The sequence below is a fragment of the Notamacropus eugenii genome, chromosome X (genome assembly GCF_028372415.1).
Source record: "Notamacropus eugenii isolate mMacEug1 chromosome X, mMacEug1.pri_v2, whole genome shotgun sequence".
Taxonomy (NCBI): Eukaryota; Metazoa; Chordata; class Mammalia; order Diprotodontia; family Macropodidae; genus Notamacropus; species Notamacropus eugenii.
The window spans coordinates 55,208,852-55,229,887 of NC_092879.1; positions in this window are offsets into that span (position 1 = coordinate 55,208,852).

The window sequence follows — 21,036 nt, forward strand, 5'->3', positions numbered from 1 at the left end:
TATCATTTATGGCAAGGATCTGGCTTTGGGGGGGGAGCATCCTTTACCAGAGCAGCTGGCAGTGTTGTCTGACACTCAGGGACTTGAAATGACTCACCCCCCAGGCTCATGCTGTGTGTCAGAGGCAGGGGGTCTTCCTGCTCCCCAGGCCAGGCCTGTATCTACCATCTCTCAATAATAATAGTAAAATGCAAATTTCTTGAGTGCTTTATGGTTTTGAGAGGGCATTCCTCACTTACCGTAACTATGTATTGTCATTTTATTCTTAGAGATGAGGAAACTAAGGCTCATAGAAGTGGACAAAACAGTTGTGGGTTTAATATTTGGAAACAGAATCCCACTATATTCTTTTGTAGGCAAAGCTTCCACAAAGTGGGGGTAGGGAGTAGCCAGTCAGTGTGACTTGGGGAAAGTTTCACACTTCAGATGCTTTCTCCTCAGTCAGCAGCTACCTAAAGAGATGAGACTCCTTTGTAATTAGGCTGGGCCTTGGGAAGCAGCAGGGTTTCCGAACAAAGTAGGTGTTACAAGGGCTTGCAAACAGTCTGTTGGCCTTCCTCCTCAGAGAAGCCTTAACAGTTCCCATATTTACACCCTTGATTTTCCTCCTAGCCCCCCACCCTTTTTATCCATTCATGGTGCTGAAGTAACTAACCGTTGGAACTGGTGCCAGTTCGGAGCAAGGCGAGTGGGGATTAATGAGCTCGGCTGTATCTAATTGAGCTCCAGCCTGATTACTCCCAGGCCCCTTTCTCCACTCCTCTTCCCCACCAGTTTTCTCTCCTGGCTTTTTTTCCAGCTGGGTGTTTAGTCCGGATATTTCCCACTCTATGACCTTTCCCATTGCGTTGTACTTAACAAACCTTCCCAGTTGTTTCCACACTCATTTCTGCTGTTACAGACTTCATCCAGGTGCTCTAAGTAGAGAGTCAACAGATCTGTCCCCTTGGAGATGCCAGAGGAGCTCTAATTTCCTGTCATCTGGAACCAGGACACCAGGCCCAAATCCAAACTGTTCATTGTCTTCCCTAGCTCCTGCATCAGAACTCCCAGTCAGGTGTGTGGGGCTGATTTTTCCCAAGCCCAACAAAACCGAGGACTATTTTCAGAAGAGAAGCTTCCCAACTCCCCTGCCCCTCCCCCCCAGCCCCAGCTGAGTGAGGACCTCTTGGCTCTGCCAAAAGTCCTGTTTGCAGAAGCAGATGGCTGAGGAAGCAGTGAGGCTTTGGGGATTGTAGAGGCCGAGATTTCAAGCTGGAAGTCCAAGGACCCTCAGTTAACAGGGGAGGAAAAACAAGGCCTAAGGAGGAAATACATTTTGTCCGATGGCCCATGGAAAGTGAGTGACGGGTCCAAATCTTTTGCCCTTTCTGCTAGTGGCTGTTTCTTAAGCCTCTGGATGCATCCAGGACCACGTCTTCACTCTGGACTGTCTGGAGCCTCCAAATAGCTGATATGCCTCTTGTTTAGTTATGTTTCCAAAGTTGTCCCTTTCATCATAAATTCTTTTCAGGTCCGAACACTAACACAAAAGCCTTGTCACCATTCTGAGGTAGGTTCAGAGTTGAGTAAATGACGATACCTAGAGAGTCACCGTTAATGGACAAAGGTCTGCCAGGGAGTGTCTGGGTGGACCTGTGCAGATTAGTGTTTTGATCAGAGACATGGATTAAGGTATAGAGGTGTCCCCTTTGTCAGATTTGCAGATGCCACAGTACTGAGAGTCTAGAGGACAGAGATAGGATTCCAAAATCTCTTTACAGGATGGAGAGATTGTGTTATGGTGTATTAGAAATATCACTAGGTCTTGCATCAAAAGACCTGGATTCTAATCTTGACTCAGGCACATATTATTCCTATGACTTTGGATAAGTCACTTGATATTTCTGGGCCTCAGTTTCCTCATATATAAAATGATGTGACTAGACTAGATGACCTTCTAAGGTCCTTTCTAGCTCTAAATCTATATACAATTTGTTTAATAGAAAATTTAGTGGGGATAAATGTCAAGTGTTATATTTGGTTCCAAACAATGTAACATTACAAGTACAAGAGGCAGGGTTACATAGTACTTCATTTGTAAAACTACCTCAAGAGAAATCAATAGAATGATATGGCCCAGAAAGCTAATGGGATCTTAAACTGCACCAAGGAGGTCACAGTGCCCAGGAGTATGGAGGTGCTAAGTCCCACTGCCTCCTGCCCCACTCAGAACCCATGTGGGTTCAGTTATGGGGGGTCATGTGCAGAAAGAACATTAATCAGCTGGAGGACACCCAGGATGGTAGAAGGGCTCAAGTCCATGTTTATGAGGATTGGGTATTTGAACTTGAAGAGAAGGTGGGAGTGGGAGTGTGGGGAGGGGATTTGATCCCTCTCTTGTCATATTTGAGAGGCTGCCATGTGGAAAGGAGAAGACACTTGTTCTCTTTAGCCCTGAATGGCAAAACTAGTAACAATTGGGAGAAGTTGCAAAGAGACGATTTTAGGCCTTGTCTGAGAAAAGCATTATAATTACAAAATGAAATGAGCTGCCTGAGGAAGATCATTCAAAGACCAGATTACAACTTGTGGGCTGAATTAGATGTGTTTCTTGCTAGCTTGTGGGATGGACTTGATAATCCATGAAGTCCCTTCTAACTCTGAAAGGCCAACATTCTGTGATTATATCGAGATTTTACCAATAAGTTGACACAGGGTGCACTTTAGTTTCCTTCAAAAGCTTTTGCTCAACCCTTCTCCTTTTGCTTTAGCTTTCCCTTCTCAGATCCTGTCCTGTACCACATTTCTTTGTCCTGTCCCAAGTATATAGCAGCCAATAAGGCTTAGGTGTTATGTTTCCCAAAGGTAATAACATTTTAATCCACCTACTCCCATATCCACATTTTAAAGATAAGCACAGTAAGGTCTAGACAAGAGAAATGTCTTGTCCAAGCTCATACAGGTAGCAATAATGGAGCCAGGATTCGAACCCAGATCCTTTAATTCAAAAACATGTTTGGGCTGTGTATGTGTGAGAGAGAGACACAGAGAGAGAGGTTCATGAATAGCCATGATGCAAGCGAATGTGACAGATGCTGGTACAGGTTCAGCCAAAGGACTGCTTGAGGGGAAAGAGCCCCCTTTTGACTGGGGGAGTATGGGAATAGTTAATGATGGCTTCATGGAGGTTGTTCCTGAAGTGGGCCTGGAAGACAATGAAAGACATCAGTCAGTAAACATTAAATTAAGATGCATGTAGGTGGTACTCTGGCTAGTGCACTGTGCCAACAGTCAGAAAGACCTGAATTTAAATTTATCCTTAGATACTTATTAGCTGTGTAACCCAGGAAATATCACTTTACCTCTTTTTGCATCAGTTTCCTCATCTGTAAAATGGGAATGATAAAAGCACTGACTTGCTATGGTTGCTGTGAGGATCAAATGAGATAATATTTGTAAAAGTGCTTAGCACACTGCTTGGCACATAGTAGGCACTGTATAGATGCTTATTTCTTCCTTTCCCTTATTAAGTACCTACCACATGGCAGGCAATGGGCTAAGCATTGGGGATACAAAGAAAGGCAAAAGAGAGTGTCTCTTCCCAAAGACTTCACAGTCTTTGGGAACAGCGTAGGGGAGACAGCATGCAAACCACTGTGTACAGACAAGCCATCTACAAGATAAATTGGAGATGATCACTAGAGGGAAGGTGCTTGAATTAAGGGGGATTGGGAAAGGTTTCTCATGGAAGGTAGGATTTGAGTTGGAGTGTGAAGGAAGCCAGGGAAGCTGGGAGTGGAGATGAGGAGGGAGAGCATTCCAGGCATCAGGGACAGCCAGGGAAATGACTGGAGTTCCAAGTATCTTTGAGCAAGAAACAGCAAGAAGGTCAGTGTCCCTGGGGGCCAGGGATAAGGGGAGGCAGGAGAGGGTGGAGTAAGATGCAAAAGATTGGAAATGTTGGCGTGGGGATGGGGGGAGCCATGTTTTGAAGGGCTTTGACTGCCGAAAGGAGGATTTTCTCTTTGATTCTGGAGGTGATAGGGGGCCACTGGAGTTTATTGAGTAGGGGAGTGACATGCTCAGACCTGAACTTTAAGATCACTTTGACAGCTGAGTGGAGGATGGACTGGAGTGCAGGGAGATCTGAAATAAGGAACTCAATGGGCAGGTTATTGCGATAGTCCAGGAATGAGGTGTCAAGGGCCTGCACCCAAGTGATGACCCTTTCAGAAGAGAGAAGGGGGTGGATGTGAGAGATGGTACAAAGCAGGAATAGTGAGGGAGCAGCAGAGCTCTTTCTAGGCACAAAGAACAGTTTGAGCAAAGGCTAAGTGATGGGAGATGGCAGGACATGAAGAGGAGACAGGTGGTGGTTTTCTTTGATTGGCAGTGTAGACCACACAAAAGGGAGTAGTAGTATGAGAAATCTGAAAGATGAGGTTGAAGCAGATTGTAGAAGCCTAATGATGCCAGGAGCAGGAACTTCTCCTTTTTGGGACTGGCCTGTTAGAGAGTCATTAGAGTTTTTGGAGTGGAGGAGAAATAGTCTGAGGGCCATGCAGTAGGAAGGTCTGCCTTGCTCAGGAACCCTGGAAGGGATCTCAGAGGTTAGTTAGTCTCACCCCTTCATTTTACAGGAGAGGAAACTGAGGCCTAAGGTGATTACCTGAGTTGCCCAAGGTCACATAGCTAGTGTCAGAAGTGGATTTGAACCCAGATCCTCTAACTCCAGAGTTGGTCCTCTTGGGCCTGTCACTGAGGAGGTCAGTCAGCCTTATACTTTGCTTAAGGAAATCACAGAAGGAGGTCATTGTTACATCTGTAATGGCCAGTGTTCCTTCGGTGTCATCCAATTGAAACATCCCTCCCCTTACCCAGGGGCAAGAACAAACAGGCAATGGATTGAATAGTTAAACTATTTCATTCCAGGGCACCTTGGAGGTTGGACATTTGTGTATATTAGCAAAGGACGTAGATTAAAGAGATGACCTGCTTGGTGTGAATCATTGCCACTCTGGGAGTTTCAGGTCCACCAGTCATTCCATCGACTTTGTGTTTATGTGTAAGCCAAAGGAAGTGAACGCTTTTGCGAGAATGATTTGGAAAGGGTGTTTTCTTCAAACATCACCATCTGAAAAGAATTTCCAAAGAACTCTGTCTTCCTGGAGAGATTCCTGGCATTCTGGGGCTTTGTGCAAATATAAAAGCATCTGAAAAACATCAAAGGAATAATAAAAATGACATTTGCAAGTAGTCACAGTACAGATCCAAGACCTCAAAGAAGGTCCTTACTCCTAGGACGTCAATTCAGCAGTTCAACAAATGTTCACTGTGTGTTGTTGGGCACTGGAGTCACGGGGACAAAAAGGTGAAGCAAGTCCTGCTTTCACAGAAACTTCAAATCTATGGGAAGAAATCAGGGCCACGTTTATTGGGTTATATTTGGTTTGTAATGAAGAGATATCTTGAACAAAGGAGGAAAGTCATGGTGTTACTGTCAAGGATCATTTTGTGATGGCTTTATTAAGATGCTATCAGTATCAGTTCTCAAAGAAATTAATTTATATAGTTTCTTCCCCCTCTCCCCATTTGGGCTCAATAATCTTATGGGTCATTTAAACTCAGTGAGATTGCACTCTTCTTCCAGATGTGACTGTTTTCATAGTTAGCAACTAGCAAAAAGGAAGAGATGCAGAAGGGAGGACTGGTCAGTGAGAGGGTCCATCAGCACTGCTGGCAGGTGCCAAGTTAGGTGCAGGAGGAATAAGTAGCCCCCTCACATTCTTGCAAAAGAAGAATTTGGGGGTATTTCTATAAGCACACCCCATCACAGATGGGTTCCATTGAACCTGGTGCAAATGGGGACAGCTCTAGAGGGCTGATTTCTGTGTGCACCAATTGCCTTCTTCCCTATTCTAGGACCACACATAGGCCCTGAGGCAGGGCCTGAACCTGGGGCTCTAGGGTGATTTCTCCATGGCTGCTTGGTCTCCATCACTCATACAAAAAAAAATTGCTCCAAAGTCCTCATTCCTGCAAGGACTTTTCTTCTTATAGGTTCATAGATTCAGGTCTGAAAGGTATCTCAAAGGCCATTAAATTCCAATCCTCTCATTTTACAAATGAGGAAACTAAGGCTGAGAGAGGTAAGCTACTTGTCCAGAGTCACACAATTTGGACCCTTGGTTCTTCTGAACTTCCCAGCTCTACCCATGCCTTTGCTCTGTTAGCCACCCTTGGCTGCTTCTCTGCCTCCTTTTCCTGTTTGCCTTGATTTTTTTACCTCCTTTGAATCTCATTAATTGCTGATAAAACTCCTGAAGGCAGCTTGTGTTAATCTCCACATCTTTGATTGATTGACTTCCTTTCCCAGGCCACTTGAGATGGGTAATTCCCCCCACCCCCAGCCTGCTGTTTAATCCCATCATGTCTGGTTCCCCCAGCCCTGGGAAGCAAAGTAGGACCTAGTTGGGTCAGAGTGAATGCTTCTCTTTTGGAGTGTGCAGATGGCTGGAGTTGAGGCTACCTTCTTCCCCAAGTCCTAGCAGGACGACATTTCCAAGTATCAGTGTTGTTAGGGCAGCAGGGAAACAGAGCTAGGGCCAGAGGACCTGGGTTTAAGTCTTGCTTCTGATGATACTACCTGTGTGACCATCAACAAGTCCCTTTACTTCCCTGAGTCTCAGTTAATACATCTATAAAATGAGGAAGTTGGACCAGCTGGCATCTGAGGTCCCTGCCAACTCAAGATTAAGGATTCTATGTGTGACTTTGGATAAATCACGTCTCTCTGGGTCTCAGTTTGCTACTTTGTAAAATTAGGGTATGAGATCAGATGGCCTCTGAGGTCCCATTAGCTCTAGAGCTACCATCCTAGTATATATGACTTTAGTCACTTTTCCTCTATGGGCCTCAGTTTTCTCATCTGTAATTGGTGAGGCCATTGGACTATATGGTTTCTAAGCTTCTGTATAGCTCTCCATCTATGATCTTAAGCTCATGAGGGCTCTCCCCACTAGAGCCCCAAGTTGCTGGCACATATGTTGTCCATGTGCCACAGGACCAAGGTCAGATTAAAGAAAGACACTCATCCCTAGTTCCTTGGATAAGTTCCTTCCTTTTTCTGAGTCTGTTTTCCCATCTTTAAAATGAGGTTTGACTAGACTCTCAGGAGTTTTGAATCTGGAGCCTGGGAACTCAAAATTTTTTTTAGGAAAACTTTATTTCAATATAATAAATTGTAATTTCCTTCGTAATCCTATGTTTTTTATTTTTTGCATCTAAAAACATTACTGTGAAAAGGGGGCCATGGGTTTCCCCAATCTGCCAAAGTGATCCACAGCTTTGAAGGGGTTAAAACTCTGGAGTAGCGGCCCTCTGTTCTCTCTCTGCTCTGATAGCGTGCCTGCTAAATTCTGTGGTTGATTTTCTGTGGTCAAATCTGTCTTTCCAGCCCTCCACACGCTGTAGGTTCTACTCAAAGTGAATGAGTGGCTATTCCCAGTAGAGATTGGGGCTGGATGTATCCATTTGTATAGGATATGTAGATTTTGGGAATCATCTGATAGTTGAACATGTGGGCACTGATAGGATCATGAGAGAGAGTTTAGCAGAGAAGAGGAGGGCTTAGGGGGAAGAGTGAGCCCAGGGGTGGGAGCGATGATCTGGCAAAGGAAACTGAAAAGGAATGGCCAGACAGGTAGGAAGAGAAGCCAGAGAGAGTAAAGAAGGCCTTTTGTAAAAACAGTCCTTTTGTATTCCCAGTCCTTGGCACATAGTAGGCACTTAAGAAATGCTTGTCAAATTGAATTGCTGTCTTAAACCAGTCTAAAAAATGCCCCTGGAACAGATTCAGTTCTGTATGTTTCTTTGGGCACTGGTCTGACTTCTCTTTCCAGGAGATGGAAAAATCAGATAACCTGGGGGAGGCCCAGGAGAAAAGATTTTCTTTTCATGGCCAAACCCTTGAGTTTCTCATGAGCAAAGTTGCTATCTTATGTTATCCAAATCTCAAGTTTCCTGAGCCCCTTCAAACTTTGAGGGACCTTTGGAAAAGCCCAGTGGTCTGTGGCAACCCCTCCAAAGCCTCTTATCCTCCATGGAATCTTCTGGGGGTCCATCACTTACAGGGCTGTAGCTTTGTTCCTTGGATGGAAAGCTTTCTTTTGAGTGAAGGCCCACCAAAAAGAGGAAGCAGAGATGTCAAGGGTTTTCTTCATTTCTTTGGAAGATGGGAATTACAATCCTGCCTCAGACCCTGGCTACCTTTGTATCTTTGGACGAGTCACTTAACCTCTCTTGGGTTTAGGTTCCTCATCTGTAAAATGGGGATAATACTAGCACCTAATTCACAAAGTTGCACTGAGGATCAAATGAGATAATGTAAGCCTTAAAGAACTACATAACTCTTATCATGATTCTTCTTTAAGAAAGGCTAGTGAAGTGCCTCCCATGTGAAGGATCCCAGGTGATATGCTTGGGTATGTCTCAGTCCCTGCCCTCAAAGAGCCCACAGTCTAGCTGGTCATTGGAAGGTCACTAGACCTTCCCATGTCTGGGCAGGGAATTCAATTGGTCAGCATTTATGAACCATCTGCTCGATGCTGGGCCCTGTTGGACACTGGGGACTTAAAGGCTTGAGTGAAATTGTTCATGCCCTTGAGGAGCTTCTATTTGAATATATGGGGAAAGAGGGAAGGAGCATCCTTACAGAATAAGTATGAAGCAATCCTAGGTGGAGAAGGCCTCAATCACCAGGTAAAGAGGGGAAAGAGCAGGTTGTCCCTGGTCGAAGGGGTAGTAGGAGGAAAGTCCAGGATTTCAGGCTCAGGAAGCTGGGTCCAGGGCCTGGCTTTGTTCTTTACATCCACATGACCCTGGACAAGTCAGTCCCCCTCCTTGGATCTCAGTTTTCTCATCAGTAAAATGAGGAGTGATACTAGATGGCCTCTGAGGTCCCTTCCATATTTAGTTCTGTAATGATGTTTAACAGGATAATGAATTTGGACCTGGAAGAGGTCTTAGAGGTCATCTAGTTTCCCTCCCACTCAACATTTTACAGATGACAAAACTGAGACCAAGAGAGAAGTGACTTAGCCTAGGTTCACAACAGGAAGTAAAAGTCAGAGGATGGATTTGAACCCTAATCTGAAGACTGAATAAAAGCATAGTACAGGGTACATTGAAGGGAAGGTAGCAGGAGTTTTCCAGTTTGGTTGGGCCATAGAATGTGTGGAAGATAGATAGGATTGAAAAAGGTAGTCATGCCATATTGGGGTGTGCTTTGAATGCTATGTAGAGTAGTTTGAATTTTACTCAGTAGACAGTAGGGAGCTATTGAGAATGAGCCAGAGGAGTAACATAACCAGATGTGTGCATTTGGAACGATATGTCTTTGTGTTATAAAGAAAGAAGGAATGGAGGCAGAAAGATGCCATCAGAGATCACTGCAATAGTCCCCCTAAACCAGGTGGGTGGTAATGAGTGCCTCTGCTAGAGTAGTGGCAGTGCCAGCAGAGAGGAGGAATTGCTTGGCTTTGGTTACCAGTTGGTTATGGTGAGTGACAAAGTGTCAAGAGTCCAAGATAGCCTCATGGTAATGAATTTGGGAGACAGAGTGAAGAGAGAGAAAGCACCATTGATTTCTTCTCCTCCATTCTAAATGAAATTGGATCAGATATTGATTTTCAGACAGCTTCATTATTGACCAAGACATATGCTATTTGATTAATACAGACTTTTGTAGACAACCAAATATTTAGCTATTGTATAAACATGCCAGGATCCCTCCTTCTGTTTAGAGCAAGCCCTCTGTTCTCTCAGTGGAGGAAATGCCATTGAGTTCAAAACTCTAAACCCCAAACCTCCACCATACCAATATCACCAGTTTTATCACCTTATTTGCTTTTGGCCTACTTGGGCTTGCCTCCACAAATTAGAATTCACAGGGAATGTCTCTCTAGGCCCCATGAATCTCTTTAGAGCCTCTAGGTGACCCTATTGGGATATTCATTTTGCAGTCTCTTGATTCTTTGGCCTGTGTTTATTGGGATGTGAATACTTTTTAAACTTTTCCTCTTTGGCCTTTTTCCCTCTACACCCCCCCCCCCAATGTGGCACTGAATACAGAGTCGTTTTGTTTCCCTAAACATTCCAGGCTAACCCCATTTTCTTCAGGAGGCCCTGCCTGAGCCCTGTTATTCTTGGCTGACCGCGCACAACCAAAATATGATTTGAAATTCTGTTGGCACCTAGCATTATCAGTACCTAGAAGTAGGCTATTGTGAAAACATGCAAGGTGGAGATGGAGTCACACTGTACTGAAATAGATCTGTCTCAGTGTATGGTTTTGCCTGCTCTGAGGCCTGGTTGGCGTTCCTCACCATTGCAAAGTCCTCACGTACAATAAGTGTGTAAAGGTCATCTATCTGACCACTTCAAGTCTTTGGACCAGAGCCAAGAACCAAAAAAGTATCCCTTCTAATTTGTTTTTAAATGGCGAGTGTCTGACTGTGCTTCATGGGCATTAAAGGATAGAATGAAAATTCATGAAACAAATTTTAATGGTGTAATAAGTTCAAACTTGCAACAGAGTTAATCTAACACATTTTATGATAAAGAAAATATGATAAATTAATAACTGCTCTACTTCTATGTATAATTATGCTATGTATGCTTCAAAGCTCAGTGGATTTGTCAACTGATAAATGTGGACAGTCCCTCCACTGATGCAGATTGCAGCCCATCTGTGCTTGTTGATCCTGGGTGACTCTTGCTATGTCCTCCTATAAAGTCCACTCAGCTTACTGGTGGCCTTTTTCACTTTCTCCTGACATTCCAGGGGTATCAGTGGCTGCCCATTCCTCAGCTTGGCTAAGGGATCAATGCATCTTCTTTTCCTATCATACCTTTCCCTGATGATGCATTTTACTCCTCCTGTTCTTTGAAATTTGTCACTGGCTATGTGCCACCTCCTGCTCATACTTCTCCATTGCCCTTTGTGTCATAGTAGTTGGCAGCTTGTCTTCAATTTTTTAAATTACAGTGTTCTCTTTTGTTTCTGCAGCACCTACATTTTCCAATATATCACTCCCTCTTTATAACAAAAAACAAGAGGGGAAAAAACCCAGTTCAGTAAAATTAACTGAACATAACATGAAAGTCGATCATTATGTTCAGTATTCTATACTCAGTCTCTCCCTCTCCACTTTGGAGTGGACGTGTCTTTTGAATTTAGTAGGGGCTTATTACTTTCTTTCTAAGATCTCTTCCATAGGGCCAGTTTTGGTTATTATAATTTAAGCATTCGGTTTTGATTGTTCTTTTCATTTATATTGTTGTAGATATTATTTTCCTGTTTCTCTTTATTTCATTTGGCATCAGTTCATATAAGTCTTCCCGTGCTTCTCTGTATTCATTATGTTCATTGTTTCTTATAGCAGAGTAACATTTCATTACATTCGTTATATTTAGGCATTCCCTAATCTATGGACATCTATTTTGTTTCCATTTCTCTTCTGTTACAAAAAATGCTGCCAATAATATTTTGGAGTGTATAAGTATTTTGGTGGAGCCTTTCTTTGTGTCATAGACCCCCTCGAGGAATGTGCCTTGTAGTGGGATCTCCAGGTCCAAGGCTATGGGCATTTTAGTCACTTGCTTTGCATAATTCCAAATTGCTATCCAGAATGGTTGGATTCATCAGCAAAGATTAGTATGTCTATCTTCTCACAACCTCTCCAACATTGGCCATACCTTTATTTTGCCATCTTTGCTAATGTTCTAGGTATGGGATGAAACTTTGAGTTTGTTTGGATTTGCATTTCCCATTTTTTAGTGCTTGCCCTATCCACTGAGCCACCTAGCTGCCTCCATATATTTCTGTTAGTTTCCTATATTTCTTGAATACCTGACACTTATAAGAGATATGTGATATAAAAATTTTCCTAGTCAAATGCTTCCCTTCTTATTCAATTTGTACTTATTTTATTTGTGCAAAAGCTTTTCAATTTCTGTGCTTTCAAAATTGTCTACTTTAATCTTTTTTCTTTGACCCCTTGATAAAGTTAAGACAGAAATTTTGATAGTATTAGCAGTCATATTATATTGCTGTGAGCCAACTATGAGCATCGAATATTTTTCCAGTTACTTTTAAAAAATTCTTTAAAAACAGAACTTGGCCTTTTTTGGGTCATGGCCTCCTTTGCAGGTCTTATGAAACCTACATTCATCAGAATCATGTTTTCAATGCATAAAACAAAATACAGAGGATTCCAAAGGAAACCAGTTCTGTTGAATTGCCACTGTAGAAAACACCACCATTATCACCAAGTTCGTGGATCCTGGATTAAGAACTGCTTGCAAAGGAATGTTTTATAGTCATATCTAGGCAGGCAGTGAGGGTGTTTTGCTAGGTTAATGACTGGGCCCTTCATGCATTTTGCAGCAATTTTGAATGGAGCTTCCTTTTCCTTCCCAGATTCTTGTTTTTATTGCACAGAAATGCTCTTGATTGTTGTGGGTTTATTTTCTAACCTGCTACTTTACCGATGCCATTTTCTCAACTAGTTTCTTGGTCAATAGTCCAAGATTTTCTGAGTAAACTTTCATGTCAGCCAATAGAAATGTTTTTGTCCTTTATTCGCCTTTATCTATACCTTTACCTTTCTTTTTTCTTATTGCAATTGCTAGCACTTCTGGAGATATGCCAGATAACAGGGGAGTAAGGACACCTCCTTTCTCTCTTCCTAGTGGTTTCCCTGCTGCCCGGGATGCTGGCATTTGGTGTTAGGGAGATACCTTATATCGTTGAAATAAATCTACTTTGACATGTCTACTCTGCATAGCAGAGTATTGTTCTTTGTCAAAGGCTTTTTCTGAATTTCTTGATATGATCATGGTTTGGGATGTTTTTGTCATTAATGTGATTAACTGTGCTAATTGTTTTCCTGATGTTGACCATCCTTGCAAGCCTGGTATAAATCCAACTTGAACATAGTGGATTGTTTTTTGGATAGATTTCTGTAGTCATTTGCCAGAATTTTATTTAACATTTGAGAGTTGGTATTCATTAATTATATTCCATTATATAGTTCCTGCTTTCTTTCTTCTCTCCTTTTCTGGCTTAGATATTAGAACTCTATTTGTCACCTAAAAGGAGTTTAGCCGAGTAGTTTTCGAATTTGGAGAATAATTTGTATAACATGAATATTGTTCCTTAAAGGTTTGATACAATTCTCCTATAAGTCCAGGGACAAAGGGGTAGTTTGTAATTGATAATCAAGTACATTTCTAGTATGAACTAAGGGAAGGGAAGATGGGGAGGGAAAGGAGAAAGAAAGGATCCCTGGCCCAGAATGCCCTTGTATGAGCTTAGCTTTTAGCGCCCAGTCTGTGCACTTCAGGGCAGCCCCCTGCTCTCCCTAGTGTATGTTCTTTCCATTCCCCAGCTGGAGCTGATGAGATTTTGTCTCCAGCCCATGATCTCTTCTTTCCTTTTCCCAGTCTAAAGGCAACTGACTCTACCTATGGGTAAAACAGACTGACTGTTGGCTTTGAAGTGAGGCAGCGTCATGGAGAAGGAAGGGCACTGGTCACTTCCCAAACTCAACATGTCCAGAGCAGAACTGCACATTGTTACCGGCAGATCTCCCTTCCATCCAAACTTCCCCATTGCTGTTGAAGGTACCACCAGCCTCCCAGTTTCCCAGGCTCTCAGCCTATGTGTCATCCTCACTCTCCCCACCCCCCCCATCCAGTCAGTTGTCAAATCTTTTCATTTTTGTCTCCGCGACCCCTCTTGTATCCATTTCCTTCTTTCTACTCAGATGGCCACCACTCTGTTTTAGGCCCTCAGCGTGACCTATTGCCTGGACTATTGCCATAGCCTCCAAATTGGACTCTTGCCCTAACTAGCATAGGAGGCTTCCATTACTCAGCTGGTGAAGTGTGACCTTGTCTCATCCCTAGTCAGTAAACTCCAGTGGCTCTCTGTTACCTCTAGGGTCAAACACAACCTTTTCTGTTTGACATTCAAAGCCCTTTGTAACCTGGCTAGATGATGAGGTGGATAGAGTGCTGGGCCCTGGGCTTAGCAAGGCCTGAGACAGTTTCACTCTTGCATTGTCTGAATTTGTATTTGCATCCTCCCTCCTCCCCCAGTACAGTGCTGTTTGAGCTTGCCTTTATAAGATGACTCTGGATTCAATAAATCACTCAGCATCTAGTAAGTACTTACTGTATGCCAGCCACTGTGCCAGGGGCCCGGTGTACCTTGAGGAAGTCCTTCAAACTTCCTAGGTCTTGATCTCCTCCTTGGTGGTAGCATTATCTCTGTTTGAACAACCTCACAGAGTAGGAAGGAAATTCCTGTGAGATAATGGATGTGAAAGTGCCTCATAGACTGTGTAAAAGCTTACTCTTGTCTAAACATTTCATAGGCAAAGTATTGCAGCTGTGGTGGCTTCCCCTCCAAAGAAGGGCAAATGTAGAAGCGGTAGTACCAGAAACCTCCCTCCTGGGCATGGCCACAGCTTACATGGCCTCACATTTTCTACGTTCTCAGCATTTTCAGGGATTTCAGTGGGCACTAATTTCCCCCAGATGGCTGTGAGAGAGCCCCCAAAGAGAGGGCAGAGTTCCTCATCTTAGCCATCTTGGCTGCCCAGTACTTGGAACTTCTATTAGGTGTAACAGTTGCTAGTCAGGGGATGCTCTGGTTGTTCCAGGTTCAAAGTTGAACTGACTCTGGGGACTGGGACCTGGACCAGCACCAGGAGCTGGGGGCTGGGCTCTGGAGTAACAAGCCAGCTGGTAGCTCCTTGTTTTTAATCAGTTCGTGCTTACTGTGTGCTAGGCACTGTGCTAAGTGCTGGGGAGAGAGAAAGATCAAAACAGCCCCTGCTTTTCTGCAGATGGATATTTTGATGCAGGAGACAGCATGTAAATAATTGGGCATTGTTGAGGTCTGTGTGCACAGTAAATGGAAGACAGACTAAGAATGCCTCCTACAGAAGGGGGGATTTAAGTGGAGTCTGGAAGGGTGGCTAAGTGGCAGAGGTTAAGGGCCTTGTGGGGATAGCCTGTCCAGAAGCCTGGAGTGTGGGGGATTTGGAGAGAAGTAATCCGTATGAGTTTGCTACCTAGGTCAATGTGCTCTGACTGCTGAAGGCTTGGAAGGGCTTTAGCATCAATGTGATGCCCTGGGGTGAAGTTTCTTTGCTTGGTTGGTGATATGGCCCTGGCCCCAAGCACAGGTATTGCTAGCTTTGGAGATGTCACTCCGTCACATCTTTTTGTCCTGACCTGTGATTTTATCTTGGGGATTGGTAGGGGGAGGAATATGGATCCCAGCCAGGAAACTCCCTCTGCCAAAGCAGATCAGAAATGTAGAGTTGATGGGCCCCTGAGAGGTTGAGGGACTTGTCGAGGGTCATACAATCAATCTTTGGCAGAAGGTTTTCTTATTCATTTTTAAATTTTTTTCCCCATTAACCCCTTCCTGCTATGTGCAACATTCCATCAGTGTCCAAGAGGAGTTTTGATGACAGCACCTTTCCCAAAGAAAGTGTTAGTAGAAGCAAAGAGGGATACAGGCCAGTTAGTAGGGCCGGGAGGCTGGGGGTATGAGGACCAAAGGAGAGGAGGGAGCTGAAGGCTGCTCAGTCAGACCACTCTTTAATAGCCACTGGAAGTAAAAAAGCACTAAATTGAGCCTGGTATGTTATTCTTGGAGAACACATTTCTGGAAGCAGACTGCTCTGTTTTTCCTTCCTGTAATGAAGGGTTGAAAAGAAGCGTGAGGGGCAGGCATCCAGGTATACGAGTTACGAAAGTCCCAGGGGAACAGGAGGGAGCCGGTGAGTCACTGCCAAAGAAAAAGACCCAGACATTCTAGGAAGTCTGTTTTTCTTCTCTGTGGTCCTTGAAATGAATCTCCATCTGTTTCTTTTAGGAAATTTCATATCTTTTAGTACCTGATTGAAATACCTCATCCTGGTTGGTGGAGGGACAGTACAGTTCACGAGAGGAGCAGTGACAAACTTGAATTCCAAGCCCTAAGTGGGACCTTGGGCAAGTCCCTTCCCTTCTGTCAGCCTCAGTTTCTCCCTCTGTAAAATGAGGAGGCTAGACTAGATGGCTTCTGAGGTCCCTTTTAGCTTTTGATCTAGGATGCTATGAGCCTAAGACAATCAACCAGTATCTATTAAGCTCCTACTGTATGCTTGGGCACTGGTGAGACAATGAGCTTGGACCTTTTCTCCAGTTTGCTGGTGTTGTTCAGTCATGTCCGACTCCTTGTGATTCACTTGTGGACCATTGCATACCAATGTTGTCCATGGGATTTTCTTGGCAGATACTGAAGTAGTTTGCCATTTCCTTCTCCACTCATTTTACAGAGGAGAAAACTGAGGCAAACAGTGACTTGCCCAGGGTCTTACTGGCTGTCATACAGGGTCATACAATAGGTGTCTGAGGCCAAATTAGAACCCAGGTTTTTCTGACTATCCACTGAGCCACCTCACTACCTCCAAGGCAAACAGGTTAAGTGACCTGCCCAGGGTCACACAGCTAGTAAGTGGCTGAGGCCAGATTGGAACTCAGGTCTTCCTGATTCCAGGCCCAGCACTCATATCTACTGCCCTGCCTTGCTGCCTCTTCTCCAGCCCCTGTCAAGAATTCTCACTTCCGGAGCCTACAAGATTGAGAAAACGAAGGCCTTGGGTTGGATGACTAGCTTTGCCGTTTGCCAGATGTTTGACCTTGGCCAAGTCATCTAAGTTCTGTGCCTCAGTCTCTTCAACTATAAAATGGAGATAACATTTGCACTCCCTACTTCTTACTGTAGTCCCGAGGATCTGATGAGATCATGGACAGGCAGCCCATTGTGACTGTGGGGAGCTAGATCAACAATCAACCAATAAGCATTTATTTAGCTGCTCCCATGTGCCAGGCACTGTGCCAGGTGCTGAGGATATAGACAGTGAATGAAAGAATCCATGTCATCTACTTTGCTTGTGGAGGTTTTGTTGATCCTGTCCATCCCCCAGTCACTGAAGGATTGGGTAGAGATGATAAAAGCAAGACCTCTTGTTCTGTGGACTTCCTGGTTGGGGGGAGGGGTGAGCCTCAGGGCTTGTACCTCCTCTGGGTTCTCAGTTATTCTGTCCCCTAAGCTAAAGGACTACCCTTTTTCAATCCTGACTTACTTGAAGCCAGGGTCCCTTCCCCTATCTGAGACCCAGTTTCCTCTTCTCTAAAATTGATGGCAGTGAGACTATTGGACTAGATCAGGAGTGGGGAGCCTTCGACTTTGAGGCCTCATGTGGCCCTCTAGGTGCTCAAGTGGCTTATGGCCCTTTGACGGAAACCAAACTTGACAGAACAAATCCCCTTAATAAAAGGATTTGTTCTGTACAACTTGGACTCTGTCAAAGGGCCATACTTGAGGACCTAGAGGGCTACATGCGGTCTCAAGGTTCCAGGCTCCTCACCCTTGGACTAGATTATCTACAAGGTTCCTCCCAGCTTTGGTGTGCTTAGTAAATCTCCTCTTCTCTCTTGTCTCTTCTTTGATTTAGTTTCCTCTTCTGCAAAATGTACACAGTCATCCTAATTCCTTTCCTCTCTGTGGGCCTCTACTTCCTCCTCTGTAAGATAGGGGCTTGAGTTAGAACAGTGTGTCGGATCTCTCCTAGGGCTGACCATTCTCTGATTCACACTGTTTCCTACATGTTGCGTGCAGAGAACTCAGAAAGCCAGTCCTCAGAGCTTTGGTCTGGGCCCAGAGGTAAGCTCTGCCAAGGCTCATGCTGGAGCCGGGAGAGCCTTTTGCGTCCCCAACCCTGGCCTCTCACTGGCTCACAGAGCTGGAATGCATCTTGAGGAGTCATCCAAACTCCATCCCCTGCCAGCTGCAAGGTCCAGGCCTCCCTCAGCCAGGGAGGCCACTCTGATTAACAATGTACAACCATGTTCAGATCCTGGAAGAGAAGTGGCCATTCCCAAGGGAATTGATCAGACAGATTTCCTTGGGAAAATCAGGTCTTTCACATCATCAAAAAACTGGCTGTTAACCTTCAGCAGTAGTGGGCAACTTGCTTTCCTCTCTTTGTTCCTCAATTTCTTCATTGGTAAAATAGAAGGGGTTAATCAAGAGAATTTCTAAGGTCTTTCTTAGCTCAGAATCTTATCCTGCTAGGATCTTTTCAGTGTTTCTCCCTTTCCCGAACTCTCCATCCTTACATTTTTATTTTCTTGCAAATCTCTGTTGTTAGAAGTATGTTCCGTGGGTTTGGAATCATTACAAAATAAAAAAGTGCCAGAAGATAGTTGGATTGGAAACATCAAGGCCTGGAGCTTCTGGAGAACTCTTGGAGAGGAAGAACGTGGGAAGCTTAGCGCTTCAAACCTGTGCTCGCTGCTTAGCTGCTGGCACTGAAGCCAATCCTCTCATCTGGATGCAAATGAAAGTGATGGAAACCCATGTCAAGCTCCGTGCCTTTAGGAAGTAGACTCTGGCCATGCACCATTATATTTAACATTGAGACTTTGGTCTCATGATGGGAGCTGGTGGGAGGCTTTTGGCAGGCTGGCATGGGTATTGGGTAATAATGTAGATGGAAATCTTCAAAACAGGGACCCCTTCATTTGAGATGGGAGGAAATGCTGGCCCAGGTAAGGGAACACATCTGATTGTCTAGTTTAACTTCCCTTTTTGTAAAGAGTAGTAAACTGAGGACCAGGTTGCTTCGTAGTAAATGGGCAGAGGTAGGTTGCAAACCTCATTTTCTAATTCCAAATCCAGTGTTCTGCCTCTCTTTCCAAGAATGAAAAAATGAAGTCCTGTCCTCTTCCTGAAAGAAAAATTCTTATTCCCCTCTGCTCAGAAATCTTCAGTGATTCACTAATTCCCTGGCCAGTGAAGTTCAGATCTCTTTCTGGTATCTAAGGCCATCACAGTGTGGCTCCAGCCTGCCTTTCTCTCCTCTCCCATCGTTCCCCTCCACTGATTCTCTGCTAGAACGCAATTATATTGTTTCCCATCCATGCCCTGGTCTCTCCCACTGGGTGCCTCACTGCTCCCAGCATGCTGTTCCCTGGGCCTAAAAGATCATTCTGCCTTCCTTTTCCTGGTGGAATTCCTATCCAGCCTTTAAAATTCAGTTCAAATACCACCTCTCCCACGGAGCCTTCCCAGATCTTTGGACTGAGATCTCACCTAGAGATTTGTGTCACTAAAGTAATGTCATTGTATGTATCTTATGGAGGTCACTTGGGTTAGAATGGAGTGTACCAATGGCTTGGAAAGATAGGCTAGAGTCAGACTGTGAAGTTTTAAATACCCTGCAGGCATAAAGATGCTGCTGGAGCTTTTGGAGCAGGGGCATGACAGGATCAGACCTTGGTAGCTGAGATGGAAAATTCAAGAGACAGGTGATGAGGGTCTGAACCAGGGTGAGTGGAGAGAATGTTGTTGACAAGCTTTGGGGTGGGGGTGGAGAGTGAGGAGTGGAGGATGGCTCTGAGATTGCAAACCTGGATTCCCAGGAGTTTGGTGGTACTCTTGGTAGAAATCACAAAGATAAGAAGAGAATCCATATTTGGGGGAAAGGTCATCATTTTGTTTTTGGACATGTTGAGTTTGAGAAGCCTATGGGACATTTAGTTAGACATTTCTGAGAGGTAGTTGGTGGTGTGATATTAGAGTTCAGAAGAGACACTAGGCCTGAGAGTCATTGCGTAGAGATGATAAAAGAACCCATGAAAGCTAATAACATCACCAAAGATGAAAGAATGAAGTGAGTGGAAAAAACCCATTTATTCAGCACTGGGGAAACACAAAAGGGAAGACAGTGCCTGCCCTTAAGGAGCTCACATTCAAATAGGGAAAGATATCACACTTGGGGAGTGGTGGCTAGGGAACTATTTTTTTGACTTGGGGGAAGTTACAGGGTTAGTGAGTGGAAGTTTAGGAGAGTAGACTGACATACCCTTTCCAGTGGCTATGACAGTTGATTTGATTATGGTTCCAAAACAGAGAAAGAGGAGAAGGGTTGAACATACAGGGAGTATGTGTTCGACAGCATGAAGGCTAGTGAGTTTGGGAAGGTGCCTGGAGCTTATCCTAGCTGTAGCCTAGATGAGTCAGTCACTTTCAAGGCTAGGAGTTGCAGGCATGAAAGGGTTAAGTGCTTTGTGAGTTGATTCTGGCCTGAAAGTGGCCTGGGGTCTGGTGAGATGGCCTGGGAAAGTAGAATGTTGTATTGAGAAGATGGCCTAGGACCACAGAACTGGGAGGGGGGGGAGCAGGAGCAGGTAGATTGGGTGGAAGAGGGAACCAAGAGAGAATCAAACTATGATAACTCAGAGATGAAAGATTATCTTGGAGAAGAGGGTGGCCAACAATGTCAAATGCAGTAGTGAGCTGGAGGAGAATGAGGACTTGAGATCATTGATAACTTAAAAGTTTTTTTAATTATTTTTTTTAATGAACAGAAATCTATTTTTTCTCCCTCCCACCTTTTCTCCAAACTCCAATTGAAAAAAAGAAGCTTTTAAAAAAGGTGTATAGTCAGGCAAGAAAAAGCAAAAACAAAAGCAAGCAAAAAAAATTCTCACATTGATGATGTCCCAAAAAGAAATGTTGTACTTTGCATTCCAGGTCCATGCCTTCTTTGACAGGAGAGGGGTAAGTAGCATGCCTCATCATTGGCCTTTTACAATCTGTGCTTGACCATTGTGTTGATCAGAGTTCTTAAGTCTTTCAAGTTGTTTGTCTTTACACTGTTATTACTGTATAAAATATTCTTCTGGTTCTACTCACTTTATTTTGCATTAGTTTATATGTCTTCCCAGGTTTCTCTAAAACTGTCTCTTTCATCATTCCTTCCAGCCCAATAGTATTCCATTACATTCACATACTATAATTTGTTCAGTCATTCCTCAATCGATGGGTACCCCTTTAGTTCCAGTTCTTAGCTACTTCAAAAAGAGCTGGTATATACAATTTTGTAGTTATGAATTCTTCTCTTTCTTTGATCTCCTCGAAGT